General features: G+C 40.5%; 1 protein-coding gene across 1 annotated transcript in view; it reads left to right on the forward strand.

Moving 5' to 3' along the window:
• Positions 1-15,577, forward strand: part of ZFHX3 (zinc finger homeobox 3) — a 1,113,461-nt gene that overhangs the window by 671,830 nt on the left and 426,054 nt on the right. The window lies entirely within an intron of this gene.

Raw genomic sequence — 15,577 nt, forward strand, 5'->3', positions numbered from 1 at the left:
CCTTGTGGGCCATTTCTTTATTTCAGAATCTCTTATCAGCTACCATTTGTTGAAATACTGATAGGAAATTGCAGTACCCCTCAGACAGCAGGGTCTCTTAGATGCAACAGGGCTTTAACTGTCAACTGGGCATGCCTCAGTATTATCCTGCCCCAGTTGTAGGGTGTCTCTACAGCATGACATGTTCATATACTGCCTGCACCATTCCTTAATATTTCCTGTAGTTCTTTCTTTCTTTCTGGCCTGCCGAACCACAGCCCTAGAAGCAAGAATGTGAACTTTCATCAGGCAGCATGGGTTGAGTGCCTATCATGCTGGTACTTATTAATGGTGATTGACAGTACAATCTGTTAATAACATGGCGTGTTAGAAACAATCACAACAGCATAGGTCTGTATGCTGTTTCTATGAATTTTGGTTACCATAAGGAGAACCAAAAACCACATCTAAGAACCTAAATGTCCATTGACAGATGCATGGACAAACAAAATGTGATCTATCCATACAGTGGAATATTATTCAGTCATTTAAAACATGAAGTTCTGATACATGCTTCAGTATGAATGAACCTTGAAGACATTAGGTTAAGTGAAAGACCAGACACAAAGGGCCACATATTGTAGGATTCCATTTATGTGAAATATCTAGAATGGACAAATCCATAGATTCAGAGAATTGATTTGTGGTGGCCAGAAGCTGGGGGAAGAGGAGATGGGAGAATGACTGATGATAGATATGGGATTTCCACCTGGGTGATGAAAACATTCTGGAATTAGATAGTGATGGTTGCACAACATGGTGAATGTACTTCATGGCACTGAATTATACGCTTAGAATGATTATAATGATAAATTTTATGTTGTATGTGTTTACTTTTTTATTTACTTATTTATTTATTTTTTGAGACAGGGTCTCACTCTGTTACCCAGGCTGGAGTGCAGTGGCACGATCTCGGCTCACTGCAGCCTCCACCTCCCGGGTTCAAGCAATTCTACTGCCTCAGCCTCCTGAGTAGCTGGGATTACAGGTGCACACCACCACACCCAGCCAAGTTTTGTATTTTTGGTAGAGACGGGGTTTCGCCATGTTGGCCAGGCTGGTCTCGAACTCCTGCCCTCAAGTGATCTGCCCACCTCAGCCTTCCAAAGTGATGGGATTACAGGCATGAGCCACCACACCTGACCTGTATTTGTAGTTTTTAAAAAACCAAACTAATTTTAAGAAAGCTCTGGCACTGCTGAGATGCTTAAAAGAGTTAATTGGGTCATTCCTACAGCCAGCTCAGCACTATTCTCCATAATCCTGTATTTCCTCATCCAAGAAGTTTCACTGGACAGACTAGTCATCACATCTCTGTTATGAGATTTTAAGACTGGAATTTCTTTTAATCATTCAGGCCAAACCGAACCTGAATGAAAAAGGAGTTTCCTTTTTCTTATTTAGGCATGGTTGTGACGCACTACAAAATTTTTCTGATGTGCTATCTCTAGCCTCCTAATGTCTATAAATATCGATAAGGCCACACCATGTGCTGGGCTTCATTCTGGCTACCCTATTCTGCAGGATGGGCGGTTCTACACTGCACTAAATACGCAATCACTGAAGGCCCATTAGGGTTGGAGGAGAGGATGGAGTAACAAAAAGCTTTTATTCTCGGAATAAAACTGGAGGGCACCAGAACTTCTATACTCTAGCAATGACTTATGGACCATATCAATCCCTAATAAAGATTGTTTAGTTTTGGCTTTTTTCAATCCTGGTGTCTGTAGGTTAAAAGAGTTGAATTTTTTTTTTAGGTTAACTACAAAGCCACCAGCAGGGGGAAGTGTGCAAAGAGAAGTCTGGACCGCCTTTGGGGCCCCAAAATGTCCTGGGCTCCTCTGTAAATAGGGAGGCTTCTTTTGTGCGTTGGGTAGAAAAAATAAATAGCCCTATTGTAAGACTGTGAGAGAAACAACCTTTAATCCTTGCAAAGCCCAATAATATTATGTATATTGACTGAAACCCCGTGGAGTGGGCCTGACGGGTTTTTTCATTACCAGGGTACATTGTAACCTAGCTACCTTTGAAAAGTAACCAACATCGAGAGGTACTTGACATTTGCAAAGTATTATGGGTGTCCTCTCTATGTCTTCTCAAGTTCACAAATTTACAATGGTCTTAATTTAAAAGTTAAGCCAGGGGATCAATTGCTTAGTGTAGGGCCAGGCTGCCCTTTTTAAAACAAAACAAAAAATACCAAACCCCTGTGGGCCAGTGTGACCTGACTTCCTTATTTGACTCAGATTTTGGTGGGTTGCATGTTGCCTTGTGTTGAATTTCAAAGGAATGTGTCTGAACTCAAATCGGACAGTCATGTTCCACTTCTCCAGGTGTTGCTGAGACATACGAAGGCTGCAGCAGCTGGTAATGAGTTGGTGAAAATGAAAAAGGAACATAAGTAGCTTCTTTAGCAAATCCCCTGGAAATGACATGGAGCCTTGAGGATCGATAACATCGACCCATCTGAGGGCTACAGCACTGCTCCGTCTCACTCATCTGCAACAGTCACAGCCCAGGGAAACAGCAGCATTATTACGGGCAAAATTGTGACCAAATCAACTGGGAAAATCAAACTCCAGCCTGCTTTCAGCTCACTGTATTTGGGCAATGGCTGTGGGTCAACATTAGAGCAAGGATCAGGCTGAAATCCCAAGGGAGAAGTTAAGTGGGCCACGGCCTTGCTTTCGGAACATGTCTTTAAGACCTTCGGCGATATTTGCACCACTGTCTCCTTCTGAAACCCAGATCATTGTTCAGGAAGCTGAACTCCTGAATTAGAAAATTAGAGGAAGGGGACACAGAGTCCAAGTTACTTTTTTGAAAGTATTCAGATAATATTTGAGTTTTGTTTTTGGTTTTTTTTTTTTTTTTTTGAGACGGAGTCTCGCTCTGCCCCCCAGGCTGGAGTGCAGTGGCACTATCTTGGCACACTGCAAGCTCCACCTCCTGGTTTCATGCCATTCTCCTGCCTCAGCCTCCCGAGTAGCTGGGACAATATTTGTGTCTTTTGTAGTCAAATGATCTATCAGCGTTTCCTATCAAAATCAGGCAGGCTATCATCTTTGCTAAGTAAGTTCAGTTTGTTTACCATAGGTTCATGCTGAGACTACAAAGATGAATGAGTTGACTCTTGGCTTTGGAGTTCACGGTCTTTTGAGGGAGATGGATATAATACTAGCGATATCCATTTTTATCAGTACTGTTGCAGCAGATCACTGGAGGGCTCTGGAAACTCAGAGGAGGGGAACCAATTCAGTTGGGGAAGGATTTGCAGAGAAACTGACACTTAAACTAGAGCTGGATTGCTGGGGACCTTGAATGACATGGCACAGAGTTTGGACTTGACCTGTAAGCAGCAAGAAGCCATAAATCAAGGGACTAACATAATCCCATGGCAGTGTTGGAAGATAACTTAGGTGGCAAGTGTATCTGTCAGCGACTGCCACAATAATGCTGTGTAACAAAGCTTCCCAAAATGTAACATCTTGAAACAGCAAGCATTTATTTTTCCCTTGTGTATCTATAGGCCTGCTTTGGTTCTTCTGTGCTTGACTGGGATCAGCTGAGCTTGGCTCCACATTGCAAGATGGGTTCAAGTTAGCTGTGCTTTCTCATTCTTCTCAGATCAATCACTATCTACATCGTATCATTCTCATGCCACATCATCTGAGAATAAAAGCATGAACAGAAATATGCAGTGTTTCTTGAGGTCTCATTGTAGACCTAGCATGCACATACACACGCACGTGTGCACGCACACACACACCTCTCTCTCTCCATTAGCCAAGTCAAGTCATATGATTGAGCAACAGACTAATGCAATGAGGAAATATGTTCCACCTTTAATGAGAAGAACCACAAAGTCACAGGCAAAAGGTGTAATGTATAATTCTCATTCACAGAGGGCATGATCAGTTGTGAACAGTGATTCATTCTGCACCGGGGGAGAACAAGCTAAGGGTGGAGAAAACACAAGCAGCTTGTGATACTTTGAGTATGGGGCCATGTCAAACAGAAGGAAATAATCCATTGAGCAACACAGAGAACTCTTCTGAAACTGCAGGGTCCTAGCAAGTTAGCCTCACTCATATATTTAGAACAGGGAGAAAACTCCAGCTAGAACATTATTAAATGGCTGGTTGAAACATTTAGGAATTCCCAGTTGAATTATAGTCTTGGCAGCAGCTGCCTTTCAGACCCATCTGGTTTGAATTGGCAAAACTGCAGCTGTGCTTGTTGGTATGGGTGAGCCTTTCTTTTGAGTAATGGGCCTGCGTGGAAGGGGTGGAGAAAGGATGAAGCCGTTGTCATGAAAAATGGGTAGAGAGAACAACAGAGCTACTACTGTTTTGCTTTGTAACATGGAAGTAGGCCTGTGGTTCTGGGCTGGAGGACAGATTCTTGCAGGATTACTGGGTCTCCTCAGCTTCTCTAGAGCTGTCATACCCAGTAGATGCTGTCACATCGCATACTTTGGTTATGAATTGGTTGTTTTGCTTTTATGGGACTGGTATAATTAGTTTCACATTTTTAATTTATAGCATCAGCTAAGCTTTTTAATCCGTTATTTATGGCAAAGAACTAAGAACTAAATTGCCTCCTGCCCCCTCTACAGAAAGCATTGCAGTTCCATAGTTTGTAATCAGTTGTTTGGCTAAGCCTTGTGGCCTCCTTAAAGGAAAAGTTTTCCCACAGAGGAGTTGGTGTGGTTTCTTTGGATTTCTTCATCCTGAATTATGGAAACCCTGAACAACAAGAGAAAAAAAAGGTGGGGCCGGGGGGCCTCCTGCGTTTCAATGGAGTAATGTTTCTCCAAAGCCCTGCTTTAGAAGAAAGTGAAGCTGGCAGGGATGAGAAACTCATGCCAGAAAATTTCCATCTGAAGAAAGGCTCCTGTGTTGGGTTGTATTTTCTGTCTTGGGCTTCCCCGCCATGTAGTACTCAGGTGTATCATAACTGAAACAACTAAGAGATCTTGATGACATGGGAAGTGAACTCAGATGTCTTGGATGTGTGTGAAGAGGTCACCACCATGAATCAAGGGTCGTGAAGATTAGGCAAGTGAAGGACAAAGCAGAGGGATGGACTCAGAGAGCATCCTGGTGTATATCTAGTTTATTTAACAGGGCTCCGATGCATCTAGCCTGGTTTGAAAGAACAGCTGGGAGATTTTGGAATCTTCCTCCTTTTTTTGCAAGGAATTGTATTGAAGGCCATACCATAAGTCACCGAAAAAAAAAAATTCACAGTCACACTGTAGGGCTGGAAATACAGGGCACCCCATAGCTCATACTTGGCTCTGTTGCTGAGATGGCATGAGGAGAACGTGGACTGCATCCAGCCTGGTAGCCCCAGTGGGAGCCTGAGCTGTATGTAAGCTGCAGTTTAGGCTTTCATCCCGACTTTGACTCTTGGCCCAAGCCCATTTGAGCTGGAGTGTTGAAGGGTTAAAGATGAAGCACTGGGCTGTGCAGGAGCAGTTTCTATAGGACAAAGGGGCACACTGACACTGAGCTGGGGTCCTCCGCCTCCCCCCTATCTAGGCTGAGGGGTCTCCGTGTTTACTGAATGTTAAATAAATACCGATTGAATCATATGTTTAATGAGGTGTATCAAACATGTAATAAGATACATATCTATTAAACAGTTGTGAAATCTCTGTAAATATGTTCTTAATAATAAAGGGTGCAGATGGCTTACAGATTGGAGCAGAGAACAAAGACCAAAGCAGCTTATGGAAGGAATAGGAGAGCCATCTTCTGAAAACCGAGAGGACAGCTGATTTTCAACCAGAATTTGAGACACGCATCTGCACTCAACTAGAGGAAAAATGGGACCTGGGCCCATAAAGGAGAAAGCCAGAAACTTCAAAACCTCAAGACTAGGATAAACAGCAACTAAAATTGAAGACAGAAAACATGGCTATTCACAAAAGCATCACCCGTGTTTTAAATACACCTTCAGATTTCAGCAGTACGCAGTTCTCATTATCATGCACTTACCCCCTGAATGTCCCCAAACTGCGGGGACCAGCCAAGTATTAGAAAACAAAAGAGTTACATGAGATGTAGGTAAAGGATTATTAACTTGTTTTTCTTTCCCTAAAAAGTGATAATTACGATATTATATTGCAAAATGCTATTGAAATAACCTCAGCAAACTACTGTTGAAAACCGATCTCTTTCTCCTTGCACATGTAGGTCAAGCTAAGTGTCTGGTTAGTTGTGATTGTTTGCCAAATAATCGGTGCTTACAGTTGAGAGAAAAGAGAAGGAAAGGAAAACTTGGTGAGGCAGGGCGTCAAAGTAAAATCTGAAATAAACACAAAGCCCATGACCACGTTTCCCCACCTTTCTCAAGTCACTGCACATGACAGAAGTGATTCTGTTTGTAATCAAAGGTTGGGTGCTATCAGCCCAGGGGCTCTGATCCCTCAGGCCTTGCCAGATGATCTTCAGGGCAAAAGAATCCCTCTCTCATCATACCTTTTGGGGAGCTATGTCCTATGCCATATGGAGAGACACAGATCATCAGGGACAAAGGTCACGTTCTGTCTTTCAGATCAGAAACCATCCCAGCTCGGAAATAGTCAAAAAGAGTCAAGGACACTAATAATTAACATCCTGATTACTTCCTGCATTTCTGACGTTGTTCTGAGTGTTTATACGTATGCACTTTTTAAACAACACGATTACTAGGAGGCAGATATTATAATTACTTCCACTTAAGAAGTGAGGAAATTAAGGGACACACACACAAAAGTCACTTACCCAAGATCCCCCAGCTGATAGAGGGTGACCCTGAGACTCAAAGTCTGCTGCGCTGGCTGCAGAGGGCATATTTGTGATTCTAACTCCATATCAATACTCTGCAAGAATTTCAGAGTCATGGGTCACATAGAAAAGCACATGTGTAGACTATATTGAGGTAAACACTAGGGGCTGCTCACAGCCCCAGGTGATGGTCATGAGTTGGGGGCAGATCAGCAAATGACCCAGGTGGTTCCATATCTCCACACACCTGTGACCATTTGCAATCTATCAGTCTGCCAGAGCACAGCAGTTAGAAGCTCTGCTCTATATAGTAATCTAGAATGTTCACAGCAGGATTGTTTATGATAGCAGAATAAATACCTTACCAGAAGGCACTGGATAAGCTGGACGTATGATAGAAATGGATCAAGTCTACATGCTAACATACTACACAGCCTTTATAAAGTATGATGTAGAAGTATGTTGATTGCCATGGAAGTTTGTTCATAATATACATTAATAAAATCAAGCGACGGCCGGGAGCGGTGGTTCATGCCTGTAATCCCAGCACTTTGCGAGGCTGACGCGGGCGGGCGAATCACGAGGTCAGGAGAACGAGAGCACCCTGGCTAACACGGTGAAACCCCGTCTCTACTAAAAATACAAAAAAATTAGGTGTGGTGGCAGGCGCCTGTAGTCCCAGCTACTCGGGAGACTGAGGCAGGAGAATGGCTTGAACCCAGGAGGTGGAGCTTGCAGTGAGCCGAGATTGCGCCACTGCACTCCAGCCTGGGCGACACAGCGAGACTCCATCTCAAAAAAAAAAAAAAAAAATCAAGTGACAGTGTGTAGAGTATGTAGAGTTTTTATTTCTTTTTTATTTAAAAAAGGATGTATAGATATATATGCACAGAAAAAAAAAAAAAAACAGGCTAATAAGTTGTTACCAAAGTTTACAGCTGTGATTTCAGGATTGCAGGATTAGGATGGGTGCTTTTGTTGTTTTCTTTTTGCTTATCTATTTTCTCTGTACTTTTTAAAATAATGAATATGGATAACTTGAAACTTTTTTAAAAAAGAGAAGTCACCTGCTGATTTCCTACAGAAGAATTATTAATGTTCAGGGTCCATTTCAGTCTAAACATAGTTTCCCTGGATCAATGACTTTCAACCTCTCATTGTCATTGTTTTTAGCAGCAAAATTCTTTTTCTAATAAAATCTTACTCCTAGCCTCAATATATAAAAACAGATCAAATAGAGCTGCCCTGATTGAAGCCAGGTGTGAGGCCCAGGCCCACTACTCACTTGCCACCCGCCTCCCCACCATTCCATCCCCAAGACTCCTGGTTCAGAAAACACCACTCAACCACTGCAGGAGAATCATGCTAACCCCCAACAAATATGCTTTGCAGGAATAAATCTATTTAAATAATCAAAATCATAATAACCAAGAGAAAGAACAGAAAACTTGATTGGTTAGAAAAAAAAAAAAAACATAGATTCTTTGGGATTTAAATACAAATACATGGAATTTTGCCAGATCCTGCTCTGTGGACACAAAATAGGCTCCACCAGGGGCTTTCTCTATCTGGCAGCCTCACTGGTAGCTAGCAGGATGCCTTCATCATTGATACAGGTATATTTCTCCTTGCTTTGTATTTTTACTTACGTTGAATTTCTGCTCATTTCTATATTACCCTGTGCTTTGCCTCTCTTTAAAAAAAATGGATAAATTTATCTGAATTGATACATTTAAGTGATAAAATCTGAGTGATAAAACCAAGCATATAACCCCTCCATAATCACTCTCAAGTGTCATTGGTCATTGACTTCAAGAAAAGTCCAGAAAGAAGCCCAGTGCCCAGAAACTCTGTTTTTCCACACTTTGCTTTCATGATATTCACCTGCTTCTTAAAGAAGCAAATCAATTGCCATTTGGTAAAAAATGATTGTGAAGAAAGCTGGGGGGCTTTAAAGTGATATGGTCCTCATCAACCAACCAGTATTTGTGACTGGTAAAGTAACGGCAAAGTGAGAAAGATCAGAACCAATCCATGACATTGTCCTGATGTGGACTTCGAATGTAAAGCCAGGGGTCGTGGGCCTCATCCTCTATTTCTGTGGAATGGACCCAAGAGTCAACTAAAGAGACTGCTCATCTGTACCATTCAGTCTTAATGGGAAAGTTGAGTAGAGCCGTAATGCAGAAGACTATGAGTCATCATTCAATCGTTGGAAGGCTATGGTTCTGCTATCTGTGCATCCTACCTGCTCAGGAAACCAAAATGACATTTGAAAAAAATCTTTTAGGAAAAAAAAGAAGCTAAGATGCTTCTGCCTCTTACCTCTTTCCGTGGTTTTCTTGTCTGCCATCTCTCTTGTTCCCCCACGTTAGAGGAGCCTCATGACTCTGAGAGAGGATTAATTGTGACACTTTAAGCTCAGCTCTGCAGAACTGACTTGAAACCATGTTCTGTATGCTACAGGTTATTAGGGTTAGCTGAAAGAATGTGCATTTATTTACTGAAGGTACTTTATAAATCAATACCTTGTTTTTGAATTCAGGTCAATAGGAATAACTCTGAAACACAACCAACAACTACAGCAACCCTAAAACAGCACTTTCAACGTATTGATTTTTAGAAAAGTATCTTTTCCTGGCATTATTCACACACTCTTGATAAGCAACTCAATGCAATCAAAAAATTTAATGGATTTCTTTTACCCCCAAAATATATATTTATATTTTTTCAACCTGTCTTTGAATTGCAGCCAGTTAGGTTCTTTGAAAAAAGACAAGTTTGGGAGAGAAGTGAAAGATGGAGTTTGCCCTTATCCCTTGCCATTTGTATGGGGAGGCATTTTGCTGACTCAGTGTTAGAGCACAGCTAACCAGATCCAGCAGTTATTTACCATTTAATTTCATTTAATCTTTTGGCGATTTTAGACATTTCTCTAATTTTGCTGAGAAATTTTTATTTCATTTCATGCAACAGTATTTATCAAGCACCTTAACTGAGCATGGTCTTGACCTGGGAACTTCAGCATGCAAAAATAGCCAGAATAATTCTTACCTTCCTTCCAGGCCAAGTTCTTAATCTGGGGTGTCCATAGACTTCAGGGTATTAGTGAACCCCCAAAGTTATTTACAAATGTGTGTGTACATATGTGTGCATGCTCATTTCTTAGAGAAGGAAGAACATGTATGGCTTTTTGGGGAACCATGACCCTGAAAAAGTCATGAACATTGACTGCCTCTCAACGTGTGGTCTGGGGACCCCGGGTTTCTACGGTCTCTGAAATCAATACAATTTCCATATTAATACAAAGGTATTATTTGCCTTTTTCACTCTCATTCTCTCACAAGCGTACAGTGGAGTTTTCCAGAAGCTACATGATGTATAATATTGCAAAAGATTGAATGTCAAAGCAGATCAAAGAATCTAGCATCCTTCTCTTAAACCAAAGATTTACAAAAATGCAAAACAATACCTGCTATAGTTTGAATGTTTGTCCCCTCCGAAACCCATGTTGAAATTTTACTCCCAACACAACCGTGCTGGGAGATGGGAGCTAACGGAAAGTGCTTCATGGATTAATGCTGCTATAAAAAGGGCTTGTGGAAGTGGGTTTGCTCTCTTTTGCTCTTCTACCATGTGAGGAACAACGTTCCTCTCCTCCATAAAAGGATGCGGCATCCAAGGCAACATCTTGTAAGCAGTGACCAGGCTGTCATCAGACACCAGACCTGCAGGTGCCTTGACCTTGGACTTCTCAGCCTCCAGAACCATGGGGGAAAATTTTTATTGTTCATAAATTACCCAGTCTATGGTATTCTGCTCTAGCAGCACAAACAGACCAAGACAATGCTATTCCGCTCCTAAATTATTTTTATTTGGGAAATACAATCATTTTCACTGAAATATATTACTTATATTAACATGCAATGGGTTATTTTGGTTTTAAATGAATTTTTTTAGTATTTCTCCATTTCAATCTCTAATGTATTAGTAGATATAACTCACACAAACAAAACTCTTGTTTTTATGTTGTTTGGCCTTGGCTTTGTGGCTACAGAAGTAGAGAGTATGATAATTAATTTGATAAGTAGCCATTTCTTCCTCATATAGTGGGTTAAACCATATGAAATTGCCAATATTTGACCATTATTTGCTTACAAAAAAATGGTAATTGCATTGGCAAAACCCAATAAAAGGATGACACATATTATTAATCTACCAGATGAGTTACTGTCATGTGGCATTTCCAAGTTGTTTGGGGCAGTACTGATAAAAAGATTTTCACTGTTTTATCTGCACACTCTCACCTAGATTCATTTTGCAAAATAACATTTTCTTTCCCAAGTATTTTATTCATTATTTCCAATTATAAAAGTAATACATGGCTTGGAGGAAGTACAGAAAAGTAGGCATCTCTAATCCTACCATCCAAAGATAGCTACCTGTGTAGCATTCTTAGCAGTGTATTACTTTCGGTCTGTTTTATAGGCGTATTTGCCTAGATAAGAGCATATTGTGCCTTTCCATCTTGAATCCTACTTTTGTCATTTAATGCTATTTTATAAACATTTCTCATTTTGTTTAAATTTCCTTATTTTTAAAGACGTAAATATTTTTCCAATTATGAAAATTAACATGCTATTTTCATTTAAATCTTTGAACATTTAGAAAACTGTGAAGAATTAAGTCACTCTTCATGTCACCATCTGGTATAATCCTGCCTGTGATGTTGGTAGATTTTTCTCCATCTACACATGTTGTTTGGCACCAATGCTATATTGTGTACATGGCTTTATATTCTGTTTTTCATATGATAAACATGCATTGTGTCAGTGGAAAACTTGTCACACACATCAGTTTCTTACAGAATAATATTTTATCATATGGATGTAACATAATTTACTAACTATCCCACTGTTATTATGTTGCTTATACTTTTTCAAAAACAAATAATGTGCTAGGAACATTTTGGGGCAGACATAAATCTTTTTTGCTTTACTAGAGGCTTTTTGTGTGTTGTTCGTTTGTTTCTTTGTTTGAACCTTGTTTCTCAAAAATGGAACCATCCAGTTTGCTCTTGGAGGCTTTTGTCACTCAAACGCCACTGCTGATGTTAAAGTCTAGGAGATAGTGCAAAGAATGTTCTGGAGGAAAGTGACAACTTCCACAAATCCATAGGATAGATTCCTTAGAAGTAGAAAAACCAAAACAAAGGGCATAGACATATATTTGGCTCTTCTCTTGTCATTTTTTTTTTCCAAAACGTTGGCCCAATTTACACCTGCCATGTTAGAGTGGCTATTTCACTTCTCCAGGTCAGTACTGGGTTTTCTCTCTGTCTCTTACTTACTGTTACTTATTACTTACTGTTTCCTCTCCTCTCCGCCCCTCCCCTTCTCTTCTCTTTTCCCAAGTAACTTAATGGACAAAATGTTCCCTTATTTTAATTTGCATGACTTTGATGTTTACTGATGTCAAAATTATTTTCCCAAATAATACTTGCTGGCCACTGATATCACCTCTCTAGTGAGCCACTTATTTTCGAGATGGTTAACTTGTACTGGAGTCAAACCTTAATGTCTACTCTGCTTATTAAATGAGTGAAGCCAACTGGCCCAAGGGGTACTGCTCTCGTTCTTTTGGCTTTATTATTACCTATTTACTAACCAAATGAACCAACTGGCCACTGTTGGAAATATTTCTGGCTAGAAATACAGAATGTTGAAACCACAGGTAGTCTTCTCATTATATCCTACATTGGTAAACACCCTGCCACAGTCTAATTTTGTGCCCTATAATTTAAGAGGAAAGTGAACAACGTTTACTTCATAAAAGAGCAGTAACAGAAGAATAAACTTGAAACTGGCCTTATTTAACTGGTCCAGAAGCTCTAGAACCATGTGTCATCTAGTGCTTGCTGGCTCTTTCCTTTAGGTTTAAGTTTCATGAATGTTCTTGACAGCCTTTATATATGATCATCAATATATTTGAGATAGTAAACCTTGCAGTATACAGACTGAGTCAATTCTCTTGTTACCATTCTGCACAAATAGGTCCTTCTTTTTATTTTTTATTTTTTTATTTTTATTTTTTATTTATTTATTTTTTTGAGACAGATTCTCACTCTGTCACCTGTGCTGGAGTGCAGTGGCGTAATCTCAGCTCACTGCACCCTCCACCTCTCAGGTTCAAGCGATTCTCCCACCTCAGCCTCCCAAATAGCTGCAACTACAGGTGCCTGCCACCACACCCGGATAATTTTAATATTTTTATTAGAAATGGGGTTTCACCATGTTGACCAGGCTGGTCTCGAAATCCTCAGATGATCCACCCACCTCCCAAAGTTCTGGGATTACAGGCATGAGCCACCACGCCCAGCCCACAAATAGATACTTTCTGAGAATTCTGTTTAATTGTATATCGAGATGATGGCCATGTGTAGTGGGGAGAAAGAAAAATGAGTAGGAGAATTGTCATAAATGTATTTAATTGGAAAAAAAATACTGAATACATGTTGATAAAGGAGAAGACTACAGATGCCAGTATGAATCTTTGAATGAGAAAATATTGAGAAATCTTACTATGATGTAACCAAGCTCTGGCCTAGATAAGAAAGGCAGTAGTGAACTATAAGCTTCCCTAGGGATATAAAGAGATCAAAATTGAAAGGGAGACACCCTGACATAAATGTCTAAAACAGCAGACTCCCTGTTTTCCTGTGTTTTGTTGGCCAGATCTCTTCATTAACTATCTCCCATGCCTCCCCAGTATCAATAGTGGTTCATAATGATGACCTGGGGGCACAGCAAGATCTTGAAGTGCCCTCTGACTCATCAAAGAAATATTAAATTAAATGTATTTTCTGGTGGCCTAATTCTTTTAAAATTGGTAATCCATGTGTGGTATATATGATAATTCCCTATTAATTCAATCTTTGATTCAACCAGAGCAATATTTGAGTTATCCATTTCCCAACCACAGGAAAGCGTTGACGGTAGTTTTTAAAATGTAGTCAATCGCATCTCTATTGTATGTTGCCCAAAGAATTTACATAAGCACGGCAGACTATCTGTTGTTTTCTTGCTCTGTGATAAAAGTTCATTTTTAAAACCTCAAATTGCGATTTGTCAAAGTCCATTTGCCAGTTCTTTAACAATTTCAGCCAAATTGTAAATTGTATAACTGTCTGCATCATTTGCATACATAATCATGTTAGAGTGATGGTATAATCTGGGCACATCATTTATGAGAAGAAGGAACAATAGAAGCCAGCTTTCCATTCTTGGGATACTCAAGAGTAATTTATTACAAGGCTGATGTTTTCTTTCTAATTTCCACCAAATGATCTCTTTTAGAATGATGAGCGCTAAGGACTGCTGTCCCTTGTGTATTATTTTTACTGCTTTCCTAATCTTGAATTGAAAGCCAAAATGAGCACCATGTTACAAAGCTGCTTCATTCACGCACACATACACACTCACAGCCACACGCGGTCATTTCAGTCCAAATAATATCACAAGAGTTCAATGAAACATCCTCCTCAAATGGTGCCCCCATGTTAAATTAATTTAATCTCTGGATCTCGTTATTGAGGATTCTTTTTTCTGTGCATTGACAATTTGCCAATTGCTCACTTCCTATTTTTAATCAATCTTGCAGATAATTTACCAGCCAACTAAATCGTTTTACTGGCCTATCATACTTCTCAACCCAACAGAGAGCAAAAGTAAATACAATCAGTCTTGTGTTGCGTCATCAGAAATTTATGATGACCCCGGGCAAGTAGCTTTCTGCAAGACTAATTTATGTATAGTCATATCTGTCACTGTGGCACTTGGACACGTCCTAGGCTTTTTTATTAGTTATTTCTGGTAACAACCCTGTGAGATTGTAAGGTGGGTTAGGTACACCCTTTCTCGAGAGGCCTCTGAAATTGCATTAGATACCTACATTTTGGGACTCAGCCCTTCACTCAAGACTATGGTCCAGACCATCAATCAGGGTCACTCGGAGTCCTAGGACTGAATCTTTGAGCAGCCCACATTCGTTATTCCACTTGCTAGTTTCTTACCCCAGAATAAACACTGCAGCCCAGAAAGAAAATCACCTCCCTGGGGTCATAAAACAATTTAGTAGTAGTAAGATTAGGCTCCCTTGTAAGTTAATGGTTAATACAGACTCAGATAAGCATGGATTGAAATCCAAACTCAGCCGTCTACTCATGCAACAACTATGGGCAAGTTGCCTAACTCCTTTTGTAGCACTTTTAACCTCTTTGAAATGAGGAAAACCGTAACTACCCTGCTAAGGTTATTGTGAGGGTTCAACTAGCAACAGCTCCCCATCCAAGTGTTTTCTGTGCTAGGCTATTTATGCTCTTTACTATGTTCAATCTGCACTGTATCCTTGCAAGGTGGAGGGTTCCTGATACAAGGAGTATAGAGCTCCCAAGACAGCAGGGATCCCGCAGAGACTGGTACCAGTCCATGGCCTGTTAGGAACCAGGTCGCACAGCAGGAGGTGAGTGGCAGGTGAGCAAGGGAAGCTTCATCTGTATTTACAGCCACTCCCCGTCAGGCACATTACCACTGAGCTCTGCCTCCTGTCACAACAGCAGTGACATTAGATTCTCACAGGAGCACAAGCTGTATTGTGAACTGCACTTGTGAGGGATCTAGGTTGCGCACTCCTTGTGAGAATCTAATGTCTGATGATCTGTCACTGTCTCCCATCACCCCCTAGTTGCAGGAAAACGAGCTCAG

Source organism: Macaca mulatta, chromosome 20 (assembly GCF_049350105.2).
Source record: "Macaca mulatta isolate MMU2019108-1 chromosome 20, T2T-MMU8v2.0, whole genome shotgun sequence".
In the NCBI taxonomy this organism is placed as follows: domain Eukaryota; kingdom Metazoa; phylum Chordata; class Mammalia; order Primates; family Cercopithecidae; genus Macaca; species Macaca mulatta.